The following is a 24,589-nucleotide window of genomic DNA, read 5'->3' as shown; positions in this document are numbered from 1 at the left end:
GGTACTTGTACAATATTTTGCTCACAGGCTATGTGAAGTCTTTATTTTATGACTATGAGCTATGTTTGGCAGCATTCCTTCTGTTATGCAGATACACAGTCTCATTACCCAGAAGAATAACACTCATTGACATTCTCTACCTTCGTCTTGTGTTCTGGAGGAGGATCAACTATTGATTACGGAGCCATCAAACAACACATTTTAAATCCCCCTTTCAGATAAGGTATGTTGCAATGGCTAAGATCACTTAGTTATTCAGAGCTTTGGAAAGTGTGACACAAGAGTTCCTCTGACGAACATAAACAACTCAACAGGGCATGTTTCAAATAAATAAAACATAAGGAAGTTATAGGTCAGCTTTGGAGACGATCTCCACGTTGTTTTACCTTTTCTTTGACTCTGCAGCAGAGGGGCCCCCTGACAGTGTATAATGGAACCCTCCCCCCCCAAAAATGAAAGAAAACAACAGAGAGAAAAAAGAATACAGAAATAAAACCAAAATGGGGGAAAAAAACCCTGTGGGCTGATACGATGAAACATTCATTACTTTGTGGGAAAGCAGCCAAAATGATTTATACTTCAATACTCCACACTGAAATCAAAGAGAATGGGGTAGAAATGCCGATACAACTCTGGATGGAGAGAGCTCTGAAGCATGGTACTGCAAAAGAATATTTTGATTGAGACATTTAATGGCAATTCAAACAGACTAATTATGAATTAAGGTACTAAAAATGCATGTGATTTCACTTCTGAGGCAACAGCTGAATTTTTATTTCTAGATGCAATATTTGGCTACTCATCATAGTATGATTGGGACAATATAACTTTATTGTGTAAGTGATTTTGTGCCAACAATGTGAAAAACGAATTTCAGAGCCCACTTTTATGCAAAATGGAATGCGTGGAAGATATCACTTAGACTCTCTTGGTTCTTTAACATTTACAAACAAATCACATGAAAACTAATGTTTTTCATGTGTTTCCAAAAATATTGTTATTAGCATTAGTCTCACAAAAATAGACATTTTCATCTTGGCTACATACACATAATGCATTATGTTCAAATTCAGTTTTCCTTACCAAGAAGGTTCAAGAAAGAGTTATGATTATAAACTACACGTAGAGTAATATCAGAAATTGAAGTATGAGGAATTTATATATTCAAACCCCTTGATATCATTTATGTGCAATTTCTCTTTAATGTAAAGATGTGTAGACCTGCATAGTACTGTGCGTATTGTTATGTAGTTCGAATCCGTGAGGTTGGAAGTGCAGGTGTGTGTTTCAGGTTGTCACATACATGATTCTCTATAATAGACGAAGTGAATGTTGACCAGTAATTTATTCTAAAAACACTCCAAGGGCCTCATTTAGAAACAATTCTTGAAGGGCGCCTGGATGGCTCAGTTGGTTAAGCAGCTGCCTTTGGCTCAGGTCATGATCCCAGCATTCTGGGGTCGAGCCCCACATTGGGCTCTCTGCTCAGTGGGAAGCCTGCTTCTCCCTCTCCCTCTGCCTGCCGCTCTGCCTACTGTGTTCTCTGTCTCCGTGTCAAATAAATAAAAAATCTTTAAAAAAAGGAAATTAAAAAAAAGAAATAATTCTTGAACTTATTCTCATTTTTCTTTTCCTTTTTATTTGTTATGATGTCCTTATCACTGTTAATATAGTTCTGCTTCTCCCTGAGTTATAGAAATGATAATGCCCAAATCAAAATGGTACCCTATCAACTTTCATCTCATTGCATTACTCAGGCAAGTGAATCATAGGTGGTGCAGTGCTTTAAACAAAATAAGCAAAGAAAAGCACTCTGAAATTAGTTTAGAATACTAATTTTAATATTTTTTGCCACTGATTTGGAGGTAGCTCACTTAAATTTTATATAAGGGGCCATATCAAAATAAAAGATTATAATCCACAAAATCCTTTTTTTATTTTTTTGAACATTTTTAAAAGATTTTATTTATTTATTTGACAGACAGAGATCACAAGTAGGCTTGGGGGGGGGGGTAGCAGGCTCCCTGCTGAGTAGAGAACCCAACACAGGGCTCGATCCCAGGACCCTGAGATCACGACCTGAACTAAAGACAGAGGCCTAACACACAGAGCCACCCAGGCAACCCCAAAATCCTTTTTTAATAAAGGGAAAATACAGTCTATCTTCTCATAAGAATAATTTGTTTTTAATGATCCTATGAATGGCCTTTCTTCTTAAATATTGGAAATTTGACATGATTTAATCATTTAAACATTGGTAAACATACGCCTCTTATGTATCAAAACCTGAAAAGGAATATCAAAATTTATAGAGAATTTAAATTCACCTTTTCATGATAAATTAGAAGCATTTTAACATGTATATTGCATTACACAGTTAATTCCAAACATGTATTCAAGTGTCACAATTTCATAGAAATAAATCTAATTACAATGCAATATTTCTCATGGAAGCAACAAATGAACTGATGTATTTATAGCTTTCTGGAGCTTTCTAATTTGGTAAAAGCTAAACACATTAAAAGTCATGAGTGTCTTATCAACAAAATTAAGAAACACTATTATTACAGAGTACCTGTGCAATGGCTATTAAGAAATGCCTCAGCTATGAACAGCATAAAATATGTAGATGTAAATAACAGAAAAATTGCTCTAATCAGACATCAGTTGATATTTTAAAGTATTTTTCCACTGAAAAAAGATGACCTTACTAAAAAATATTAAGAATCAGAAAACCAGGTCTGATGGGAGAATTTTGTATCCATTAATAAGATTCTAAAAGAAAGAGTCAGAGTATGTGGGCAGTCAGTTCTGATTAGTGAGTACCTTATGGTACTTTTAAAGTTCTGATGTATTACTTCCTAAATGTACTTCTTGAAGCATGTCTCTTGTTAATTAAAACTTCTGAATCACCCAGCTTTAACTTTATGAGCTCCATTCTGAACTCTATCCCTGAAACTTCCCTAAGATACTGGATAAGACCAGCCATTTCTGAAGGTAATCGAATACAGTCATGTAAATGGAAGTCTTTGGGGTCAAAAGACTCCACATTGGCATTTTGGGACTCATTTATTAACATGGCTATGTAGGGCAGATAAATAAATATATAAATTTAAAATACTAAATAAATAGTTTTCTAGCTTGTCTTCCTGATGGCATCCTGCTGATCCTCTCATGTTTTGCTTGAACACCACTTACTCCAGGATCCTTTCCCTGACTGCCTTCTCCCTGCCTCTACATCAGGAATTTTTTATCACATCGTCTGCTAAGCTATTGACATACTTCATCCCTGACATCCCTCTTTCATTACATGGCATCATGGCGTCCATGTCTGCTCCACTCATTAGACTTCACTTCGAAAAGAGCATCAATGACATCTTTTTTAATGTCGTATCTTGTCTCTTTGGTATAATACCCAGTACAGAGTAAATGCCTCAATAAATATTTGTGCATTAAGTTGAAGACTAGATAAGCTCCTTCCAGAGATTTCTGTCTGGAGCCTCACTTCACAGAGGAAAATATTTCCACTCAGCTAAATAACGACATTTCTTAGATCGCCTAGAGGTAAGCTATTGTCATGTGACTAAGTTCTGGTCAGTAACACATGATGCGAGTGTAGTCTGGATTTTCAGAAAATCTTCTTAAGAAGGGGTACATCACTCTTTATACTTTCCTCCTAGGGTATGCCTTAAATATGTGCTAAATGCATCATAGGCAGCAGCTAGACGTCCAGCCACCATCTTGCACCATGACAAAAAAAAAAAAGGGCCTTATCCCGGGCATATGGGAGAAAGGAGCTGAAAGGATGCTGAGTGGCTTAGTGGTGTCACCACACTGGGCCAGTGACATGGGCTGAAGTGGTTCCACCAAAGGTCTTATGTTTAAGTCATAACCACAAGTATCTCAAAATGTGACTGGATTTGTAGGTTGGGTCTTGTAGAGGTAATTAAGATAAAATGAGATCATTAGGTTGGGCCCTGAAGCAATATGACTAGTATTTTGTGAGAAGAGGACAGACATGCACAGAAGGAAGACCTGGTGAAGACAGAGAGAAGACAGCCACCTGGAAGTCAAGCAGAGGGGCCCAGAAGGAACTGATCATGCTGCCCCCTTGATCTTGACTTCCAGGCCCTAGAACTGTGAGAAAACAGATTTCTGTCGTTTAATCCACACCCAGACCACCACACTTTGTTAATGCAACCCTAGAAAACTAACACAAGTCTTGGTACCGAGAATTGGGACGTTGCTATAGCAAATACCCAAAATACCAGAACTGTGTCATGGACAGAGGATGGAAGAATTTTGAGGTGCATGTTGGAAAATGCCTAGAATGCTTTGAAGAAGTTGCTGGTAGAAAAATGAGCACTAAAGAGATTCTGGTGAATGCTCAAGAAGGAAAGAGAGCTGTAGAGAAATCTACATCTTAGTGGTATACATGCATTGTTATGAACAGAATGCTGGTAGAATGTGAACATTGAAGTCACTTCTTGTTAGATCTCAGATGGAAATGTATGGGATGTTATTGGAACCTAGAAGAAAGGTGATCCTTGTTAAAAAGTGGCAAAGAACTTGTTCAAAATGTTTTCTAGTGTATTGTGGAAAGTCGAACTTGTAAGTGATGGACAGTCACCTGAGATTTCTAAGCAAAATGTTGAAGATCCAGCCTGGTTTTTCCCTATTGCTTACAGTAAAATGTAAGAGAGAGTTATATAAGTTGAAGAAGAAATTGTTAAGCAAAAAAGAACCAGAACGTGAAGATTTGGAAAATCCTCACCCTCTTCATATTGCAAAAAAAATTAGAATGTTCTGGAGAGAACATCAGGAGTGTAAGTGGACAACCATTTTTTTAAAAAGATTATAGTGTGTGTGTGACTTATGGATACAATCAGCCATCTCACCAGAAGTCGGGAATAGAGATGGGAAGCATACGGAGATCTGTGGGGGACCTTCTTATCTGATGCCTTGGCCTTGGGAACTGCATGAAAGACCAAAAAGGTTTTTGAGAAATTGTTACTAGCAGAAATGTTCAGTTTTCACTGAAGGAGATAGAAACAAAACAAAGGAAGGTGTCAGACTTCTGTGATTTTTAAGATAGGGCCATGCACATATCTGGTGGCAAACATTCACTATCCTCCAGGGAAGAATGACCTTGAAGATGGTTCAGAGTTGGGCAGAACTGCTGCTCCCACCATAAGCCTAGAAGACACAGGTCCAGAAGGCAGGGTTGTCTTCCCGATCCCAAAGACTGGAGCCAGCTCCTCAGATTCTGAGGGTGGTGCTATCTTCTGCAGGGCTGAGGGGGCGCGGTTATTCTGGTGGGCCCAGAGGACAGATCATGGAGCTAAAGGGAATGATGCCCAAACCTTAAGATCTAATGGAATTGGGTAGTTCAGTTGGCTAATCATCGGCCTTCAGCTCAGGTCATGATCCCAGGATCCTGGGATTGAGTCCTATTAGCCTCCTTGTTACAGAGGGAGTCTACTTTTCCCTATGCCCCTTTCCCCCATTTCCCACCCCCCTCTCAAATAAATAAATAAATAAAATGTTTCAAAAATTAAAAAAAAAAAATCCAATGCAATGAACTAGGTTAGCTTTCAGACTTGCTTGGGATCCATGACTCCTTTCTTCTTTCCTCCTTTATCCTTCTCTGTTTTGGAATGGGAATGCCCATCCTGTGACTGTCTATACATTGTATTCTGGAGACAGATAATTTTTTGTCTGGTTTCACAGTTTCAGAGCTGGAGAGGACTTTTGCTTCAGGATAAATTATAACCCAAGTCTCACCCTTACTTGATTTAGATGATATTTAGATGAGATTTTGAATTTAGAGCTGGGGCTGGTATTGGATGAGACTTTGGTGGCTGTTGTGATAGGGTGACCATATTTCCCCAGGGAGAAAGACGTGGATTTGGAAGGGCAGATGGAAGAATGTTATGTGTGGAATTCTGTCCCTTCCAAACTCTTAGGTTGATATTCTAACCCCCAGAACCTCTGAATGTGACTCTTTGGAGACAGGGATTTTACAGAGGTAATTGAGGTAAAGTTAGGTTGTTGGGGTGGACCCTAATCTGATCATGACTGGTATTCTTACAAGAAGGGTTAAGGACACAGAAATACAGAGAAGGAAGACCCATGAAGACGCACAAACCCAGGAAAGAGGTCTTAGAAGAAACAAACCTATTAGCATTTTGCTATGAATTTTTAGCTTCCAGAATTATGAGAAAACAATTTTCTGTTGTTTAAGCCGCCCAGTCTATGGTATTTTGCTATGGTTGCCCTTACAAATTAGTACATCCTGGATGCCTGCCTCAATACTTTCATTATGTGAAAGAGAAATACACTTATATCCTATTGAAGACACCAGTATTGGGGGATTTTAGGCAACAAATAACTAAATCAAATCATATATAGTCCAGGGAGTTGGAGAATGAGACAGATCACAACAATGTCATCAGACTTCTTAGTGGAAACTTTAAGCCAAAAGAAAACTTCACCTAAAATCATAAAGTAGACTTCCCAGGTTAGAAGTCCATATTAATCAAATTAAGAATCAAACATAATAGATTTTTTAAATGCATGTTTTCAGGAATGCCAATGGACCCTTTCTCAGGAAACACTAGGAGAAATGATCCGTCAAAATAATAAACAAGTAGTGGGATCACGCAGCAGGGATTTCTCTCATGACGCTGAAGAGAAGCTTCAGGGCAAACATGTTGCAGCTGGTTTTTAGAGCAATAGCCAGATTGTAGCTGGGGAATAAGAAGGCATTTAGGGTGGAATGCAAACTATTTAATGAGTCATATGCCAGCAGCACTGAGCAGTTAGAAGCAAGGCCAGCCCAATCACAATGGATGCAAGCTGTGAACATGATGAACAGCTCGATTGTGTTCTACTGACTAGAGATTAGCCTCACGTGGGCTGGCTTCATGGCCACACCATTTATGCAGTATGCACCAACACTTTTGCAAGAGCCCTGCATTTTGTTTTATGCTCTGTTTTCAGTCATTAAATTCTCAACTTGATCCGTGCACTTGTGTTTTGTGTGTGAAGCCTGTAGGACCAGTGGAGCGTGCATAAAAGCAGGGGGGATCCACCAGGTGGCGTTGTGTGCATGTGGGCTTTGGCAGTCTGCGCCCAGAGTTGTTGGGCTGGAGGTTCTGCGCGCACATTAGGGCCAGTCCCAGGCGTAGAACCTGAGCTAAGATTAGTACCAGCAATGGCAGCAGAAGCAGCAGCTACAGATATAGCCAGCTTGCTTTGGGAAAGGAGACATTCCTCATTGGGACAGTTTTCTCTGGCTTTTAAAACTGCTGCAACATGTCAAAACAAATACCCACAATCTAATTAATTGTAAAACCATCACCTTTGATAGAAAATAACACTATTTTCCTATTGAAATGTCCTTGTCCTGGAAGACACAGCAATAAATGCACAAACATAAATTTTGAATTATATAAAAATCATGAAGCCATTTTCATTTCTGGTACAACCATTAGAAGTTACAACAGGTAACAGACTAAGCATTACTATGCCATTTTATAAATTTACATTTAAGCTTAGGTTCAGACTTACATGAAACTGATGTGTATGAAGAGTTAAATCGTTTGAGAAAAATCATCCCAAAAGAACCATCAGCTCCCCTTATATTAAAATTTATATTCTGAAATAATTCATCAAAATGCATTCTAATATTGTCATTGCCTATAAAAGACTCAGCTTCTGTACCAGTTGCAACAGCAGAAAGATCTTTCTCAAAATTAAAAATTATGCAAAATTATTGTGATCTTCTATTTGCCACGAACAGCCAAAGTCATTTTCAATTATATTGATTGAAAACAAAGCTGATAAAGTAATAAATTTTGTTGAAGTAATAAATGAATTTACGGAAAAGGAAGCCAATAAAATCTCATAATCAATCAATATATATTAATAAATTAATATTACTTATTGTGTTATTTAAAATTTGATAACACAATTTTCCATAACTTATAAGTTTATGTCATGATTCATATAGTACTATTACCCCTACAATGTTTTATAAGTAATGTAACATCTTTTAAGAAATAGACTTAATCTTTTAGTACTTTTAATGGGATTTTTGAACAAGGGTGCTTGAGTTTTCATTTTGAAATGATGCAGCTAGACCCTAATTGCCAAAAAACAAACAAATAAACACCACAATGCTAACAGAATGTCAGCTATTTGTCTACAAAATAAAAAAAGCTATAAGTTTATTAAAATATTTGGAGATGAATTAATGGTAAGTGCAAAGAAAAAAACAAACAATAAAATAAGATATTATTTATTCCAGAGGAAACCAAAAAGCATTAGAAAAAAAAAAATTCAGGGTGCTTGGGTGGCTCAGTCGTTAAGCCGCTGCCCTCGGCTCAGGTCATGATCACATGGTCCTGAGATCGAGTCCTGCATCGAGCTCCCTGCTTAGCGGGAAGCCTGCTTCTCCCTCTCCCACTCCCCCTGCTTGTGTTCCCTCTCTTGTCTCTCTCTCTCTGTCAAATAAATTTTAAAAATCTTAAAAAAAAAAATGCAAACCTCACTTCATGCTATACCATGAACTTTGATTATATTGTCATAATAATGACAACACTGGCTATGACAGCACTCAATTGTGTTATACCTTAATGGAGGCATTATAAACATAGCAGTGTGAGGTGTGTGCATGAGTGAAGGTATAGGTAAACTAGCTCCTCACTTTCCAAAGTAACAAAACAACAATAAATGCAAAGCCATGAAGTCAATTCAGAAATGTTAGTAGAAGCATGCTAATTAAATTAAATTATAGGTTTAAATAAAAGAAGAAATTTCCAAGAGTTGAAAATATGACCTCCATAGAACACAAGTGAGTGAGGGCTGGGGGGAGATATGATATTGCTTTCTTTGTGATAAGCCTGAAAGAGCCTTTAAAAAAATATTTTATTGTAATATGTAGCACTTGATAAAAATTTAAATTGAAAAATAAATACTACTACGTAATATGGAAAATTATTGAGGAAAATATTGAGTAAAAAATGAAAAACAATTATTAAACAGAAAACTTACATTTGTAGGTCAAAACATAGAAAAATAAAATAGGTTTAATAATTTTAGGGAACATTAAAACAAAAGTGATTCTTACATAGATCATCCTTCTCTACTGTTCCCTGGGATATATATTTTTATACCAGTGTTATTCACAGCTATAGTTTTAAGGCAATTTTAACTTTTTTTTTAATCCTTCAAGGCCCCCTAAAATGTCTGCGATGTGTCATTTAAGAGCATGGGGAGCCCCTGAGCAGAGACAGCTCCTCACCATTCTATCAACGTATTTTGTAACAACCTTGCCTCAGGAGTGCTTTAATAACATCTGTAACACATGGATTCAAAATATTTGTTACTTGTAGCAGATATGTGCATAAATACCCATGGCGAGTTTTTCAAATTGTAAGAAGCGGAAAATAATTGTGGACTTAGAGACCATTGACAATAAATAACGTGTTGCTGTGTTGGTTTTGTATACATTTTTGCTCTATCGGGTGAATACTCAGAAATAACAAAAATCAAATTGTGTTAATTGACTCAACAACGGTTTGCAACAATTGCCAAGCCAATATTGAATCCCCAAAGTTTGGTTACACAGGGTTGTTTACTATCCTTAAATGAACAGACCGGGTCAGAGAACTGGGTTCTCCAGGGAAACAATTCCTTTAAGTTGTTTTCAGGTTCATTCCCCTCTGTGATTTTAGTGTAAAACAGATATAAACAACAAATACACTGTTGTTAAGAACTACTTTTAGAAAACACCAGCACCACCACCACCAACAACAACTCATGGTCCAGTTAATGGCTAAGTCACTGCTTTAATCTGTTGAGCATGAAATGTCTTCCCCTCATCACTAGGACCAGGTTCTACCCACTGTAATGTCAGACAAGGGAGGGTTTCACAGACAAGGTGGAAAAGATGCGGTACAAGAGTTTATTTTTTCCCTGAAAGACCATTCATAAATTTATGAAAGGAAATGCAAAAATAAAACAAATAGAAAAACCAACACCAACAAAAATTAATTAGCCACCACCTTACTCAACCATATTGAAGATGCCTAGAAGGTAGTGGCACTAAAGAAAAAATTGGCTTTAGGTAGAAGAGTCTAAAACAAGTGTTCATTTTTTCCTGAAAGCAGTCATGCTACCTCAGAACATATAAAAACTGTGAATGTGTATTTGACATTTGACATGAAGATCTCTATTAGTATTATTTTCGACTGTCAAGCTATCATTTGATTGTATAAATTTGCAATTAAATATAAACCTCTGGCAGGCCTGGGTGGCTCTCAGTTAGGTGTCTGCCTTCCCCTCAGGTCATGATCTCAGGGTCCTGGGATTGAGCCCCATACTGGGCTCGCCACTCAACAGGAGTCTGCTTTGCCCTCTCCCCCCACTGCTCCCCCAGCTTGTGCTCTCTTTCTCAAGTAAATAAATAAAATCTTAAAAAAATAATAAACATAAACCTCTGAAATAAGTCCTTCGTAATATGGTCGCTGTAAGAGTTGGAATGACTACTGTTTTCTACCACGATTTTTTTTTTCCCTTGAAGACTTACTTTCCCAAACTGAGTATACTGAAAGGTTGTAGAAATTGGATGGCAAATAGAGGTTATAATACATTTCGTATTAGATTTCTCTTGATGCAACAAATCACCACAAATTGCATGCCTTAAAACAGCAGAATTTGGGGTGCCTGGGTGGTACAGTGTGTTGAAACTTGTTCTCTTGCTTTCAGCTCAGGTTGTGATCAGGATCATAATCTTATGATGAAGATTAAACCCCACCTCAAGCTCTGTGCTCGCTGTGGTTTAATACTCTCTCCCCTTTCCCACTACCACCACAGCTACAGCGTTCCTCTCTCAAAGAAATAAATAAATTTAAAAAAATCAGAATTTATTATCTTATTGCGCTAGAGGTCACACATCTAAAATGGATCTCAAAAGGCTAAAATTCAGGTGTCAGCAAGTTTCCATTACTCTCTGGAGTTTCTAGGGAAGAATCTACTTTGTTGCCTTTTCCAGGTTCTAGAGGCTGACTACATTCCTTGGCTTATGCACCCCCCCCTTTTTTTTTTTCATTTTCAAAGCCAGCAACAATGATTTGTATCCTTTGTATATCACATCTTTCTGAGCTGGCTGTTTTAGTTTCTCTGCTTCTAATGATTTATTTGATTAAATTAGGTTCACCCAGATAATTAAAAATAATCTTCCCATCTCAAGGTCCTTAATCTTAATTACATCTGCAAAGTCCCTTTTGTCATGTAACCAGAGTTAAATTATCCTCTGGCTCTGGGGATTAGGCTGTGGACATTTTGTGCAGACCATTATTCTGCCTACCACGTATTCCAATATATAGAATGAGAGAATATTTGCACTTGTATGTCTAATAATATTTTCACTTATGTTCTAAAATATCATCCATCATTAGCAGAATCTGTTGCAGTCTCAAATAATAAAGGTAGATATTTTATTTTTTTAATTCTTCTGAATACCTGTGGTTCTCAAATTATGATTCAGGAGGAGCCACATCAGTACTAGAGGAAATTTGATAAAAATGCAAAAATTTTAAAAGATTGTATTTACTTATTTGTCAGAAAGAGCACAAGCAGGGGAAGGGGCAGAAGGAGAAGACTCCCCGCTGAGCAGGAAGCCTGCTCAATCCCAGGACCCTGAGATCATGACCTAAGCCAAAGGCAGATGCTTAACTGACTGAGCCACCCAGGCATCCTGATAAAAATGCAAAATTTTGAGCAATATCCCCAAGCTAGTCAGTCAGAGTAAAGCCCCAAATCGGTGTTTCACAAAGACCTCTAGGAAACGCTGTTGTAGACTAAAGTTTGAGAACCAGTACTCTACCCTGTAGAATTGTAGGTTAAGAAAAATAGTGTGATACAATGTTTCTAAAAAGCACAGACTCTCCCTTTAATATTTCTGATAGAGGGTCATCAACAAATTGAATATTGTGTATTTTTATTAATTTTATATCCCTAAAAGAGTCCGTAAGGGTTTATTATGAGCCATATGCCAGGCTAAGCTCTCGTAATAACATGGGTGTGTCTCTCCCCAATTGTACCTTCAGTGACCTTATCGAAGAGTATCTTCAAGAGAGTTGTGATAGTAATTTTATCAGGAAAATCATTAAGTGCCACCAATCAAGTCAGAATCTGATTTTCCTCCAAAGAGCTGGCTGTTAAATATTTGCCAGCAAACCTTTGAAGATACTAAAATGTAATCTCTCTATCCTTAAAGAATTTATATATAATACAGGATGAAAAAATAGTGAAGAATGAGAAATGAGAAAATTACGGGAATAAATGTGTCCCATAGAATTTGGAAAAAGCAGTGAAGGTTGTTCTTATGTTCTCAGTTGTTTTTTTTTTTTCCTTACAATTAAATTTTATTGTAGTGCTACTATTCTACTAATAGCATGGAGTTAAAAACAATGAAAATAAATATTTGATGCACACTGGGTAAATACACACACACACACACACACACGTACTTATTAAAAGGAAATAAATTCCTATTGGATTGCAACCTGAAATCCAACTCATTGTGATGTAAAAGAAACATGCCTACAAAGTGGGATTCAGGAATGCTAAAGATAAAAGAAATGAGGAAAACCATAACTAGGCAAAGTCAAACCAAATACACAGTGTTTGTAATCATGCTACCTAACAAAGTGAAATTCAGAATAAAAAGCATTAACCAGTCAAAAAGGACAACCTTTAGGCTAAGGGCTATGCTACACAAAGAAGATATAACAGTTATGGAAAACATACTATCAAATAACATGGTGGTAACCTTAATAAAGTATAAATTACACAAAATATGAAATGAGGTACCGCCTTTAAAAATAAATTACTAAATCTAGCAATTAAATGACCTAGGGTAAAGAAATCCTAGTATTAGTGACCAAACCCAATACCACCTTACAGTTTTTGAAATCCATCACTAATCAAAAGGTTGTGATGTTTCTTGGGACAATGGCTCATTCCTTGGACAAAGTTTGTGGCAGAAGAAAACAAGGTGAGCCTGGAGCATCTTATTGGGCAAAAAATTAAGAAACTGGCCAAGAATTAATAGTTTCATAAGTGACAAAAGGACACCATGACACAGAACTCAATGAAAGGACAGAACTAACCAAAAAGGAACAATTAGTGCTTAAAAAAAACCAATAATAATGTAACTTATAATTTTGACCAAATAAAAATCCAGGCATGTATAATGATAGTCACAAAAGCAGAGGACAAACTGGTCCCTTCCAAAAGAGTGTATCCATGCAAAATGTTGTTATTTTGTTATATTTGTTGTATACATGTTATACTTCATGTAAGTGGATATGGTGAATAAAAACAAAATAAACAGAATAAAAAACTAAGCTAAAACTCTCACACTTCTGTGTGGAAACCTCTATTATTGCTCATGTAGTAAAATTCAAGGGTTTTGTTTTGTTCCGTTTTAAATAGACAGAAAACAAGATACCATGCATATAAAGAAGCTACTATGAGAAAATGAAAAGCTCATGATAATGTGTGCAATTGTTTTTGGTTTAAGCAAGTAGTTGTGGGAAAAGCAAAGTAAGAGGAGTGATGTCAGCAAGATGGTGCACTAGGGAACCCTCGGCCCTCCTTCCTCTAGGGAGACACTGACTTCAAAACAATACATGAGCCAGATTTCTTTGCTGGATGTCCACTTGAAAAAGTATAGTGCCAAAACCAGGCACAGGACCGAGAAGAGATGCATCGGAGCAGGTAGGAAACTCTGTTATACTTTCGTACCTTAGCCCAATACCTCCCACCACATTTGAATATTCCCAACTCATGGCATCTCCTTTGAGATGGATAGAGGAGTATGGAACATGAGTTCAGTATTCTGCCCTATGGGGATACTGTCCAAAGACTACTTTCTTTCTTTTCTTTTCTTTTTTTTAAGATTTTATTTATTTATTTGACAGAGAGAGATCACACATAGGCAGAGAGGCAGGCAAAGAGAGAGGGGGAAGCAGGCTCCCTGCTGAGCAGAGAGCCCAATGTGGGCCTCAATCCCAGGACTCTGAGATCATGACCTGAGCCGAAGGCAGAGGTCCAACCCACTGAGCCACCAAGGTGCCCCCAAAGACTACTTTCTATTTCACTTGACTGAGAGAATTTAGGAAAGGAAGCAGCACTTTGCATGCCTGGGTACCTATCACATTACAAAATAACAGCAAATCACACATCTGATATGTGGTTAATACCCACTATACATAAAGAACTCCTACAACTCAACAACAACCACAAGAAAGCAATCCAATTAATAAACGGGTAAAGTATCTGAATAGATAGTTTTTCAAAGAAGATATACAAATGGCTAACAAGAAAATGAAAAGATATTCAGCATCACTAGGTATCAGGGAAGTGTAAATCAAAACCAGAATGAGGTGTTACCTCACACCCATTAGGATGGCCACTATCAAAAACAACCGAGAACAGCAAGTGCTGATGGAGATGTGGGGACTCAGGCACTGCTGGTGGGAATGATAAATTGTGCAGCCACTATTGAAAACAGAGTGTCCTCAAAATACTAAACACAGAATTATCATATGATCCAGCTCTCCCACTGCTGGTTAGATATTCAAAAGAACTAAAAGCAGGATCTTGAAGATATATTTCCACACCCTTGTTCATTGTAGCATTATTCACAATAGCCAAGAATTAAGAGCTGCTCAAATGTCCACCAATAGAGGAATAAAGAAAATGTGGTATATATGTACAATGGAATATTTTTCAGCCTTCAAAAGGAAGGAAATTCTGACACCTGCCACATGTATGAACTTTGAGGATACTATACTACTGAAATTGGCTGGTCACAAGAGGACAAATTCTGTATGATTCCCCTTATGTGAGGTATCAAGAGCAGGCAAAATCACGGAATTGGAAAGTTTAATAGAGTTTGCTAATGGCTGGGGAGGAGAGAAAATAGGGAGCTGCTTTTTGACGGGTATAGTTTTAGTTTTTGCAAGACAACATGAATATAGTTAACACTAGTGAACTGTGCACTTAAAATGGTTGAGGGTAAATTATATATTATATGCTTTTTACCACAATTTTTTAAAAAGCTGAACAATATAGAATACATTATTGATGAAATTATTTTTAAAGAAATAAACTATTAAATAAAAGTTGGAAAGAGGCTCCTGGGTGGCTCAGATGATGAAGGGCTGACTCTTGGTTTTAGCTCAGGTCATGATATTGGGGTCATGGGATCCAGCCCCCTCCCCACTCCACACCCCCCCTCCAGGGGCTCAGCACTCAGTGTGGAGTCTGCTTAAAATTATATTTCCTGGGACACCTGGGCGGCTCAGTTGGTTAGGCGTCTGCCTTCAGCTCGGGTCATGATCCCATGGTCCTGGGATCGAGTCCCACATCAGGGTCCTTGCTCAGCTGGAGCCTGCTTCTCTCTCTCCCTCTGCCTGCTGCTCCCCCTGCTTGTGCTCTCTATCTCTGTCAAATAAATAAAATCTTCAAAAAAAATTTTATATCCCTCTCCCCGTGCCCCTCCCCCCACTCATGCTCTCTCTCAGATAAATAAATCACTTAAATCTTTAAAAAGAAGTTGGAGAAATTTGGACAGTGTAAACACAGACAGTGGAAAGGCCAACAGTCAAGGAGTCAATAGGGTCTGGGTTTAGTTAATATACAACAACAATAAAAATTAGTCCACAATGGAAAATGAATTAGTGACTTTAGGGATGGAACTGCCAACCAATTAAGTAATCATTCCTGTAATTCAGGAAGACATTATAACAATCCAGGTTAGAAGACAGGTAGTAAGGTAGATAATCCAGCAATGAGAGATAATAGCAGAGTGATAGAGAACTCGTTCATTATGACGACTAAGGAAAGAATTTCATCAAAAACATTCACCCAAAATTTCCATTTCAACCATCCCATCCTTTAAATATTGGCTTTACCTTTCCAGTTACCTTCTTGTACGTTGACCTAAAATTATACAGACCCAGAGACTTCCACTCCAATTATTTTACAATATTTTCACTGATCCGTTGGGTCCTCCTTTTCTTCTTTAGCTTAGATTAGAACCCAGGCACAGCTGAGTCGAGGGATAGGTAGATAATGTTGAAAATATGAATACTAAGTGATGATCAATCTAGATAGTGAATTAGAAACCCTAAGCTCCTTCACCTACTAGGCTACAGAAACACTAATAGTGAGGCTTATATACCCTGTTATGTCCCACCCATCCCTTACTTTCTCATTCAAGAGAATGGAAGGTTTGTCCTTTGAAAAATAAGTCCAGGAATGGGAGCTAAACATAAAGACCAAAACTATTCCCTCCTGGAGACCTCTAGCCATCCTTCTTAATCCTCACCGATTATGCTTTTAACTTGTTGAACAGAAGTTGGTGTCAGATTACTAGCTACAATCTTCAAATATGTGGGAACCCTTCTTTCCAGGATTCCTTGTCCTCATCATTTTGTATTTACTCCAGAGTTTTCTGGGGCAGAACGCTTAAGGATATTCTGAGAAAAGGTGCATGGTTTATGTATTATACATTTTCATTCACTGAAAAGCTTTATTTCTTTTTTTAGCCTTATGTTTTATCAGTGGTTTGTTTAGGTATAAAATTCTAGAGGATAAATGTCTTTCAGAATGTTGGAGCCACTGGTCCAATTTTCTTCCATCTTTCAATAATAATATGTGGATAATTGATCCCACTATGAAAAAAAATCTTATCATATAGTCTTATCTTCAGAGTTCATTTTCTTACTGGTTTTAGGTTACTATTCAACTATCATTTTGTTACAAAGGCCAGATACAACCCCCATTTTCTCCCTTACTGGATGAACTTTGTTGTATTTATATCTATTGCCTATGGAAAATACTTCTTTAGTCTCCTGCAGAGATTTTTTTTTTTTTACCTTTTATTTTTTTATTGTGTTATGTTAGTCATTATATAGTATGCCATTAGTTTTTGATGTAGTGTTCCATGATTCATTGTTTACATATAACACCCAGTGCTCCATGCAATCCGTGACCTCCTCGATACCCATCACCAGGCCAACCCACCCCCTACTTCCCTCCCCTCTAAAACCAACCCTCAGTTTGTTTCTCAGAGTCCACAGTCTCTCATGGTTCCTCTCCCTCTCCGATTCCCCCACCTCTTCCTTTTCCCTTCCTTCTCCTAATGTCCTCCATGATGTTCCTTATGCTCCACAAGTAAGAAACCATATGATAATTGACTTTCTCTGCTTCACTTATTTCACTCTGCATAGTCTCCTCCAGTCCTGCAGAGAATATTGAGGATGGACTGGGCTTTTAGTTTTCTCAGAGCAAGGTGGGAAAATCAGCTAGAAAATCAGCTAGAAGACTGATCATTCAGGGTGTTATTTTCATTCACATCTTCTCTTGGATTGTCTCACCCACACCTCTCATGGGGGAGGGGGGCTTTGTGGTCAGCCTCTGACAAGGAAAACCTCACATTGCCCTCCTTGGGAAGTCACCTCCAAGTTCAAGGTGGGAAAGGGGACTGGGTATCCACCTGCTTCTGGAGGACACAGCAAATGCTCTTGTTTTAAGTTCATATGCACAATTAATTTTCAGAATCCTTAAGTTAATGGTAGTGATGGTGGTGGTGGTGTGTGGTTGTGGATGCATTTGAGTGCATTAAAAGAAAGAATGTCAAGGACACAAATGACCAATTGGCTGCATAAAAGTGATCAAAATAAATCAAATTAAGAATATACAATGTAAAAAACATAATGGAAATCATGATTCTCAGAGTGTTCCTATAAATTATTTTGAGGCAGAAGCTAGAGAATATACTTCAGAATTCAGATCAAATTGGCTGGTCAAAAGTTAGATTTTCTTCAAAGACCCACTTTTGCTTAAAATAAACCCAAAATTTATATTCTCTTTTATATTATATCTATTTATCACTAAAATATTTTAATGACTTTACATTAATGGGTGTTCTAGGAAGTGTACCACATTAATCATATGGCTGTGGATACCTCCAGGAACTCTCCTGCCCATCCATCCTGCGAGATAAGCATCACTTTAAGTTTGAGAGTTTGGGCTGAATTCAGATGTAAAAGCTATACCATGCATAAGCCTAGCAGTCTTCCTTCAATTTAAGGTACCAATCACTAAAAAATGACAAAGCACTTGAACTTTCTGTGACTCGTCAAAGTCTGTGTTACTAATAAATTGCTTCTATAACATTACAGCATATTGATGTACTTCTGAAGTGTGTAGCCCTTCGAGAATCAAAAATTCTAAATGATAATTGGTTTAACACAGTACATTTAATGTGAATTTTTATAAAGCCCCGTATTTACATCTATTATTAATCAATCCTTTTATACAATATCATGTAGATGTGGAGTTGACATAGATCAATTGAATTTTTATGATCGCTGATGCTGAGATATCAAATACCCCTAGCCCAAAGTAAAATACAAGAAAGTAAGTCAGAGCATCAGTGTGACTGGGATTAGAATGATCCTCCTATATCAGCTAAGGGCATTTTCTAAATCAGAGGAAGAACATTTCTACCATAAAACCCTTATATAAAAAATGTGGGCTGGACTGGGGTAGGAACATATAGGAATCATTCTCCCTCTAGGGCCAAGATGAGTGAGTTCACACATCGAAAACTTAGCAGCTTACTCAGAAAACTGAAAACATACATCTTGCTGAACTCTGAGGCCATTCCACCCCACAGCTGTTCTGGATCTCCCTCAGAAGGTTCATAGGGACTTTGTCCTCTTGTAGTCTTGAAGCACCATTTTCTTAACCTTCCCTTCTTCCAATGACATGTAATATTTAGTGCCAAATGCTTCTTTTCCTCTAGCGCTCCAGCTCATGTTCTACTTCTTTCTGTTCTTCTCTTTACTCTTTTTTTTTTTTTAAGATTTTATTTATTTATTTGACAGACATAGATCACAAGTAGGCAGAGAGGCAGGCAGAGAGAGAGGAGGAAGCAGACTCCCTGCTGAGCAGAGAGCCCGATGCGGGGCTCGATCCCAGGACCCTGGGATCATGACCTGAGCCGAAGGCAGAGGCTTTAACCCACTGAGCCACCCAGGCGCCCCCTTCTCTTTACTCTTAATTCACATGCTTCATCAACACGTACTGATGGTTTCTACTCCACATTGTCTGCCACATCTGCCACTTACTATTGCCAGATAGTCCCTTAATTCCTGGCTCCAGCTCTGTGTTTTGTTTTGTTTTTTATTTTAATAAACACTATTCTTGATTACCAAAGGCACAAAACATAGGTGTCCCAGGCATGCCTCTTCAAATTGACAGTCTTTAAATATTTTTTCAGCATATCCAGAGAAGTGACAAATCACAGAATGGACAACCCAAGAGACCTCTGCCATCCCAGAAACAGCTACCCATCTCCTCAACCCTGGTGTTACTATTCCGGCTCTGGCCTCAAACTTGCATATACTTGGAAGACAAAGCTCTGGGACTAAATGTATTTTCTTGTATAGTTGGAATACAGTTGGAATACGTGTTCTCATCAACCCCGCTTATAGAAGTCCATTATGAGTTTTCTTAAAAATTACTTTACTGAGGACCTTTATAATTTTAACATTAAATAAGATGTGTCTAGGATTTTGTTCAACCACTGTTTTCCAGTTTAGGGAAATAGTGTGTCTTTTTACAAAATGTTCCCCATTCTGTTGGGTGGTTCTGGTGAAACATTGTACTAACTCTTCCTTCCTCCCATCCTCTTCTTTCTTTCTTTCTTTCTTTCTTTCTTTCTTTCTTTCTTCCTTCCTTTCTTTCTTTCTTTCTTTCTCTCTTTCTTTTCCTTCCTTCCTTCCTTCCTTCCTTTCTTCTTTCCTTCCTTCCTTCCTTCCTTCCTTCCTTTTTTCTCTCTACCATAGTGCTGTGAAGCAGTTGCAGTGTGATGGTGAGAATGTGGAAGCAAGCCAGCCTTTAGCATGGTGGTAATAACAGGGTTAGTATTTCTTTTGTGCTTACAAGGGCCCACTCTCTTAGCCACCTTTCTGATATAACTTGCTTAATGCTTCTAACAATCCTATGTTTTCTACTTTTCCCATTTCACAGAGAAGGAGAAATTGGGTATAAATGCTAAATACAATTTGCCCAGCATCACAAAGATAGGAACGCAAGGGCCAGATTCAAACCCACAGTTTGGCTCCTGGGTGCATAGTTAAAACCAGTTACTGTCGGGGTGCCTGGGTGGCTCAGTCGTTAAACATCTGCCTTCAGCTCAGGTCATGATCCCAGAGTCCTGAGATCCTGGGATAGAGCCCCACATCAGACTCCCTGCTCAGCGGGAAGCCTGCTTCTCCCTCTCCCACTCCCCCTGCTTGTGTTCCCTCTCTCGCTGTATCTCTGTCAAAGAAATAAATAAAAATCTTTTAAAAAAAGTTACTGTTGTTTCATTTTTAGAAAAAAAAATTCTTTAGTTTATACTCTATATTCATATGTTCTTCCCCAGAGAAACACAGTATCCCATGCTTATCACTGAAACATCACTCTTTGATTCTTTTCTATCCCTACATAGTTCTTGGGTCTTGGTTCTTGGGTCAGCTGTTGTTTTTAGCAGTAAGTCAGAGAATCCAGGTTTTGTGCTATCTGCCACTTTATTTCCTTCTGCCAAACATAGCTGTTGTTTACCTTGATTTATCAAAATTTCTCATCAATTCATTTTTTAAAGCCATCAAACTCCTCCAAAGCCACTCTCTTGAAAACTGGGGGAGATCCACTTTGTCAAAATAGTTACAGAAGCTGAAGACAGAAAGGGCTGCTACATCTTTCTTTATGTTCTGGGGTCCTTTTCAAAGTGCCAATTTCATTTGTACCTATAAACTTTAAAGATACTTAGTTCACCCAAACTTTCTGGCTGACACAAAATGGAATTCTCAGTACCTGAATTGCAATCATGGAAGATAACAGGCTCACACTGTGTGCCTTGTACCGTGATTGATTTTCAGATGCTCTTCAGCAAACCACTTGCAGCTTAATTGAAAAAAAAAAAAAAAAAATCATTCCTCCAGGCTGTGTAAGGTGCAAACTTAGAGAAAAGTAGATTTTTTCATGATTAGAAAGAATCCAAGTACATTAGAGAATAGGTATGAGCAAAGACAATGCCTAAACACCAGGTGCCTAACCCCACTGGTGTAGCTGGGATCTCCTGTTTTTCTGTAGCACAGTGGTTTCAAGAGTTAGGGATTCACAACCAGTAAAATGTCAATAAAATATCTGGGGATTGATATGAGGTTGTTAATATTTTATTTTTAATTTTTTATTATAGGAACACTTAAATAAATGCAGACACACACAGACATTCCCACATGGTCCAGTGATCATGATACCACATACACACAGATAGTAGCACGTATAATCTAACCTTTTGAAAATGTCACTAAAATGTTCCAATTTTTCTAATTTCTCCATGAATCCAAGATGATATCTCTATAGAATAAGAGTGGTCGAAGGAAGAACTTATTTTGGAGGCTATAAAGATTCAGCTGGAATTCGAAAATCTGCTGAGAAATGCAATTCAATACCTTACTTGGATATCTATTCACGCCACAAATATTTGTTAAGTTTCTATTCCGTGTCAAATTTCTGTATCTAAGCCAAGATATGACAGCCTTATAAATGAGCAAGAAGCGAGACCCTGTAGACTTATGTGTATACGAGGATGACATATAGTCACTGTGCACATACTCTATCATGAAACAAAATAAATAATCCCATACAGTAGCCCCCACTTATCTGTGGGAAATATGTCTTAAAACTTCAATGGATGCCCAAACCACTGATAGTACCAAACCCTATATATACTGATTTTTTTTCCTATACATACATACCTATAATAAAGTTCAGTCTAAATCAGGCACAGTAAGAGATTAGCAATGATAACTAATAATGAAGTAGGATAATTAGACCAATTCACTATAGTAAAAGTTAGATGAATGTGATGTCTCTCTCTCCCTCTTTCTCAAAATACTTCATTGTCCTGTACTCACCCGCCTTCTCCTTGTAATGATGTGAGAGGGTAGCTACTTATGTGATGAGACGCGGTGAGGTACCGTTGTGACATACTGTTGGGCTGCCACTGACCTTCTGACAGTGTAGGAGGGAGGGAGGGATCAGAGGGAGGATCACGTATTTCCAGACCTGTAGTGAGGGGGAGATGACTGTATAAAATGAAAACACAGCAATGAAATAAATTTGACAGAGGTCACATTTTTCTTTTCTTTCTTTTTTTTGGGGGGGTGGTTAAACTCTATTTTTATTAATAGAAAATAAGCACTTATTCCAGTTTCAGTTGTTATACTTGAAATTACTAATTAAAAAAATTAAAATAATCACTTAAAAATCGTGTTTTGACCAAGACAATGAAACTGTGTTTTGTTTTGTTTTTTAAATAAGTATCCAACACCATTTTTTCATAGACTTTTCTGAATTTGTTCTTAAAGTTTCTGGAACTTTCCTGCCTATAAAGTATAGGAATCACTGAGCTACATGAGGAAACTTCTCTGGGACAACCAGTGAGGAATTAAATAATCATCTTTGTGTGATTAGGAATCCCTGTACGTCAGCTGGGTAACATGGACTATACAATGATCCCCTCCCCTCCAGCTCAGGAGGGACAAGCTTCCAAGCCCTGAGGTATGAAGAGTCAGACTGTTATTTGCTGTTAGAATGAGCTAATAAGAGTAAATCTCTAGCACAGATGCTACTGGTCCTTAATACCATGTGCTTTTAGGAAATTCTGTAAATAGTTTTGATTTAATTCAATTTATTCAGAAATTAAACATGTTTAATATGGTTCACTCTATATCAGAGTATCTGCTGCTTTCGTGTCCTTATAAAGGACACTGAAATACATGTAGGTAAAGCATAGTCTTAAAGCATACTTAGAATTATGCATTATTCAAACCTAAACCTATTTTAATAAAATGTCTATAATTAAAAGCAGCTGATGAAATGAAATCCAAAGTTATGACAAGGGAGACTCATCTCATTTGAAGCTGTGTTGCTTAGAGAATTTAAAAAAAAAAAAAAAAAGTGCCCTTAAGGCATTCAAGGACAGGTAAGGAGACACCCTCTCCTTATTCTTTTATCACAGGATTCCAATCAAGGATAGGCCAGAAATTAGCATTCTAAATATTTCAGAAAAGTCCACAGAAGTGTTAAGAAGACATTTAGCAATGTCTCTCTTTCTGTATCTGTGTGTAGTAGTGCATAAGCATAAATATAAATTCACAAATATGAATTTCCCAATAACGCAAAGACAAAGGCAATGCCATATACTCACTCAGATGTGAGAAAAATGCGAGGGGGATGGTTAGGTCATCCTTAGCTGTAGCTTCTGTGGGCGTTTTCTTTATGTTGATCACCAGTGTGAATCAGGTGGACTTCTGTGAGAGAATAGTGTTTGGTGGCCAGGACCAGGCATTTCTTCCTCAGAGAATACACAACAGATAAGGGAGTAAGGGAGGTGATACTCTTTCCAGCTCAGAAGTGGTTGATACAGCCCATATATGTACTCAAGAGGTCCATGGGGTCCTCTAGCTGTGGAATGTGGCTATTGTTGTCACCCAGAATCGACACTGTGGACTGCATGGTGGCATTTTCCTGTATAGCTCCAAAAACTCTGGGTAGGGATTTATGGGATCCAATGGCCCATAGATAAAATGAATGTGAATAGTTACAGAAGCAGGAGGTCCCACTCAGAGTCTTCTAAATTTCCTCTGGTTGGTGAAAAGACTGTCAGTACCTAAGTTCCATCATTGTTGGGTATCCCTTCCCATGTGTCCACAGCTCACTCTCAAAGAGTCTGGTGTATGGCCCAAAAACTGGAGTGAGACCTTAGGAGAATGCAAAGAAGTTCATCAATCATGTAAGGATGGATGACAGCATGCCTCCATCTTTGAGAAGCTTTTGGTGAAGGAGAAGACATTGAGTCTTAGGAAATATACATCCATTTGACAGAGACTCTTTATGACGAGCTGACCAGATAGATCCTGCTTGAACCTATAGAGCAGCTCCTGATCAATGATATCTCCATAATCATGAGACAAAGTTTGATCCTGTGATCCTGGAGCCCCAGGTGCCCCAGATGTGCCTCCACAATGCTGACCTACTCAAATATGGAATAGTGACATGGTCTTGGTTTGTCACTGAAGCCAAAGCTCAAGAAAGTAAGGCCAATCACTTGATAACACCTCAAGGTCATACCGTCCCAAATCCGTACCAATCATAGTTGGATGTTGGAAAGCCACATAAACACACAACTGTGTCAGGACTTCCAACCACATCCACAGAGTCTTAGTAGAAGATCTGCAGTTCCTTATAGATGAAAAATTTTCCTAACAACTTCCATGAGTGATGAGCGAAGAGCAAGAGAAAGTGGGGAGGAGGGCAGGGGAGGGAGCAGCAGGGGTAAGATACGCAGAGGCTACCACCAGGGGGACAGCTGGTAGTCCCACATGAACCCATCACTCCCTCATCCTGAGCCAGGTAACACCTGGGCTACAAGACTCCATGTTTGGGG

At 38.1% G+C, this 24,589-nt stretch overlaps 1 pseudogene across 1 annotated transcript; it reads right to left on the bottom strand.

The window, feature by feature from the left end:
- Positions 1-6,658: 6,658 nt before the first annotated feature.
- LOC308352127 (mesoderm-specific transcript homolog protein-like) lies at positions 6,659-24,534 on the bottom strand (annotated as a pseudogene). Its single transcript has 4 exons — positions 23,862-24,534; positions 23,583-23,786; positions 22,056-22,206; positions 6,659-6,749 (listed from the first exon to the last, which is right to left on the bottom strand). The product of its transcript is annotated as a mesoderm-specific transcript homolog protein-like (transcript).
- Between the last annotated feature and the right edge of the window lie 55 nt (positions 24,535-24,589).

Source organism: Martes martes (genome assembly GCF_963455335.1).
Source record: "Martes martes genome assembly, chromosome: 11".
Lineage (NCBI taxonomy): Eukaryota > Metazoa > Chordata > Mammalia > Carnivora > Mustelidae > Martes > Martes martes.
Note: the sequence above shows the minus strand (reverse complement) of the source record. Positions and strands in the feature narration are given on the sequence as shown.